This window comes from Gavialis gangeticus, unplaced genomic scaffold, assembly GCF_001723915.1.
Source record: "Gavialis gangeticus isolate Ggan-Ray unplaced genomic scaffold, GavGan_comp1, whole genome shotgun sequence".
Classification (NCBI taxonomy): Eukaryota; Metazoa; Chordata; order Crocodylia; family Gavialidae; genus Gavialis; species Gavialis gangeticus.
In genome coordinates, this window is record NW_017729024.1 from 2,070,652 (window position 1) to 2,075,304 (window position 4,653).

Consider the following 4,653-nt stretch of genomic DNA (forward strand, 5'->3'; position numbering starts at 1 on the left):
AGGTCCCTTCCGACCCTAGAAACTATGAAACTATACCATGGCTTACATTGACGACATCATGGTATTCACCCAAATGTGGGCCCAGCACAGAAAGGCCCTATGGGCAGTACTCGCAAAATTAAGGAAGACGGGTCTGACAGTGAACCTGAAGAAATGTGCGCTAGCCCAGAAACAAACTAAATACCTAGGGTTTCTGGTCGGACAGGGTACAATACAGCCTTTAGATGATAAGGTGGAAACCGTCTGAAATTTTCAGGTGCCGTGAACCATGAAGCAACTACAATCCTTTTTCAGTTTAACCAATTATTATCGGCGGTTTGTTCCCTGATTTGCCGAATTAGCGGCACCCCTCTCAGAAGCATTAAAGGGACCACAAGTGGGAGGGATAAGGTGGACAGATGAAATGAGGTGGAACTTTGAGCTTTTAAAGAAGGTCTTATATGAAGTGGTAGTGATACACGCCTCTGACTTCCATAAACCTTTTATACTACAGACTGACGCCTTTGAAACAGCAGTGGGGGCCATGTTAACCCAAGAAGATGCTGGAATAGAGAGGCCAGTCACCTACACAAGTAGAAAGCTACTGCCTGCAGAAGCAACGTACACCACCGTAGAACGGGAATGTGTGGTGATCCGCTGGGCTGTAGAACACTTCAGGTATTACCTGATGGGGAGAGAATTCACATTAATAACAGATCATGCCCCCTTGAAGTGGCTGAGCTCGACCAAAACAGATAATGCCCACATACAAGGTGGCCCCTAGCGCTCCAACCCTTCAAATTTCGTATATTACACCGTCCAGGGAAAAATAACATAATGGTGGATTTTCTATCCAGGTGCGGAGATGACTCCAAATATGATGTTGGCCAACAACAGACTAAAGAGACAACCATCGACACAGGTAGAAACCTAATGCAATGGAGTAAAATGCCACAAGGCAGCTTAAGGTGGGGCTGTATCCTGGGGATAGCGAGAAGAGGGACCAGGAAGCCCTGCCCATGGAGCACAGCATGGGAAGAAACATGAAAATAAAGAAGGAAACACAAAACAACCACTTACCTGCAGGAGGAGCAACACCGGAAGACTGAAGAGAAGAACCCGCATGGTTTACAAGCCGTGCCTTTATGCAATTAATGCTGGTGGGTGACGTCACGAGGACACACCAGCCAGCAGGAATAAAAGCGGCCACCGGCAGTAAGGTGGGAAGAGCCAGTGAGGAGGCGGAGGCTCTCCAGGCAACGGACGGAACTGGCACAAACTAGGAACACTTGGACAATGGGTGGCTGCTGAAGCAGCAAGGTTCCTTCGCACTGGGGGTGCGAAGCCCGAGCCCCAGGAGGGGAAGAACAGTAGGGGTGACTTCCCCCTAGTACCACTGAGGAGGTTCAGTGGTGGAGATGCTGAACAGCGGCGCAACCGGAACAGTGACCCGGAGGAACAGGCTGTGGCCAACACCGGGGAAGCAGAAGCGTTCCCACTCAGTCACTCTCAGGTACCAGGTCAGGGATCTGGGTTAGGGGCGGAAAGAAAAGAGGGACCCTGTGGGACCAGCGTCAGGGGAGCACTGCCAAGCATGGGCAGGAGGGCTGCAAGAGCTGACCAGTAGGACACCAGATGGGAAGACCCTTTTGGGTTCTTTTTTTCTGCTTCTTTTCTTCATTTTGTTTTCTTTACCCCTGCTTGACAGGGGCACCCATACCGACCCCAGTAACACAGCAGACCGAGTCAAGGGGGTCCCAGGCTTAGAGCCGAAACCAGCTAATTATCCTTCCCCAAAGAGAAAAGTGGGCTACAACAGGGCACGAGGAACATCCACACTGGAGAGGTGGCCGTGTCAAGATCTGACAATCAAAGCCCACCTCGGGGAATCCATGAAGCTAAAGAGCGTACATCCTCTACAGTTTGGGCCAAGGTGGTACGTGAGCAGGCGTTTGAAGCCAGGTGGATGCAGAGAGCCTTGGCATAGGTTTGAATTCCATGGCTTCCTCTACGTTCAGTTTTGATAAATTTAGGTATTCCAATTACACACTTGGCTGAATTAGGTAGCTTGGGATTCAAAGTCTAGGTGTACCAGGTCAAGTAACAGTTTTAGATTTCCCAGAACTGCAAGACATGGTATCAAGCAAACAATAAGAAATGTGTATTACATAAAAATAATATATGCATTTGTGTACACTCATATATGTGCATTATGTCTGAACTGACTTTATTATAAAGAACATTTTTGATGTGATAGTTGCTAGGCATCGTTTGATTAATCTGGTTGAGTCACATTCATATTAAAAATGAAGCTGACAGGCATTCTATGATATCCTGTTTTAGTGCAGCTAGGGTATCACACATGACTTTTTGAGGCAATACATGCCAAGCTAGTGTTGCCTTGAATTTTATTCTTCTGCAAAAGCCTGATAGAATTTAATAGAAAATTACCATGATCATTCTAACCAATTTCTCATTATCATAACCAAGGCATGCAGAGATGCAAAAATAGCTGCAACCACAGCTGGGAGGGCAGCATTCTCCTGGCAGCATGGCAGCTGAGGTGCCCCATGCATTGCCACTGCCCAGGGCACAGAGCTGCCCTGTTCTGCCTCTACATTTTGAAAGAGGCTGTTTTGGACTATCTAGTATATATATATATAAAATCTATGTCTGTTATGGAATTCAGTGAGATGATTGGTCTAAAAGAATTACACATCAGCATTCATGGGCCAAAAGAAGCTATACAAGAATACTAGACTGGCATATAAAATAGAGATAGCAATATAATTTGCCAGTTTATGTGAACAATAAACCTACATATTTAAAGTGGATCTTTATTTAGCCAACAGTTCTCTGTGCCCGTTGTTCAGCTTACCACATGCACTGGCTGGTAAAGTCACTCACTCCCACAATCTCTCTTCTCTGCTCATAGCCCTGAATTCCATATCAGTCTTTCATAAATGGTTCATGGCAGTGACAGGCACTTTCTGTTTATAGTGAGTGGTGTGTTAATGCTAATTCCCTCATCTACGTGTGCATTTATAAATCCCTCTTTTTTTTATAAATTACGTACTAATTTTATGAAGTAATCAACCCTAATAAAAATTATTAGTATACAATAGGATAACAGAAGATTATATTTATGGCTGCAGTTAATCAAGAAAAATATTTAGAAGCAACCCCCCCCAAATAAAACTCCTTAATTTTTTAAAAATGGTACAGCCTTCTGTTTCCAGCAGTGCCACTGTTTTATACATCCTTGCAGTTAATAACTTATTCTAAGTATTAAGTCTGTCACATTCCTTTTACTTGGACCAGGATTGAAGAATTTACAGCAAGAGACCCAAATCTGACCCAGCAAGTTGAAAGCATAACAAAGATATGTAGCTAATTATTCTCTGTCCAAATGCTGATACACACATATCCTGTATCAATGTGACATTTGAACAAGTCATATTTAATATCAGACTCCAAATGATTGCAAAATGAAAATATACATATTATTTAACCCTCACTTTCTGAAGGGACTTCACTATTGAAAAGAGAACATTGGTCTATGTCATTTAATTTTAAAATTCTGGTCAGAAGACAGGAAATTGGTCCTTTCCTCTACTTTCTTACCCACCACCCACAAAACCTTAAAAACCATTTGTTTGTATAAATTTATATAAAAAAATCACTCTGCAGTAACAAAAATAGGAGCAATTTTACTATTAAGAGAAAAAGGAGAAACTGCCAAGTGGTAGGTGTTTTTACAAAACAACAACAAAAACATCAACTAGAACTCTGATTTTTTTTAAATAAAGCACAATTGTCAAAATCTGCTTTTCCATAGATCTCACAAAGAATGAAAATGCCACTTTTCTCTTGATGGAGTGTCCCAGATTTCTGAGAATTCTTTCACCTATAAGAAATACTAAAGTGGCTATTTATCTTATGAAGAGAAATTCAGAGTCAGAGGGTGATTTTAAGGCATACTGTGCCTTTAAAACCAGTGCCTTTTCCCAAATCATAATGTATGTGGAGAAGAGAGAGTTAGAAGACTGTGAAGTGGCAAGAAAAGAGGAAGTCTGGTCTGCCTGAATTACAATGATCAAGAAAAACTTCCTCTGTGGTAAAAGAAGGAAGACAATTAACTAATTACATGGAACCGATGGATAGAATAAAAAGCCCAGACTAGACTTTTAAATTAGGAGTTTATTTTGAAATGCTTTACTCAGATGAGAAATTCCATTGAAATATATAGGACTACTGACATGAATGATAGGTAGAGAAGGAGGCCACCACCTCTCTAACAAACAGCAAAGGAAGGTATAGCAGTAGCAGTAGCAGTTAGCATTTCCTCCCACTACATACTTGCCATGTATGCCTCTAAACCACCCATTATAGTAAAAGCTATTATCTCATTCCTCAAAACATCCACACCATACATCAGCTCTTATCTCCCAGTCAACTTACTACTTCTTAATGCACTGAGTGATGCTGTAGAGTGGGCAAGCTGGGAGACAACCAAACAGCAACAGAAACAGGACAAGATCCCATGGAATTGGATTGTGCTGAAATGCAGACATGGGGACTTTTCAGGAAGCACTCTTTTCATAGCAAGAATAAGTACAAATCTTTAATGGCCGTAGTGATGAAATGTCCTTTCCTGAAAATGGCCTAATTTGG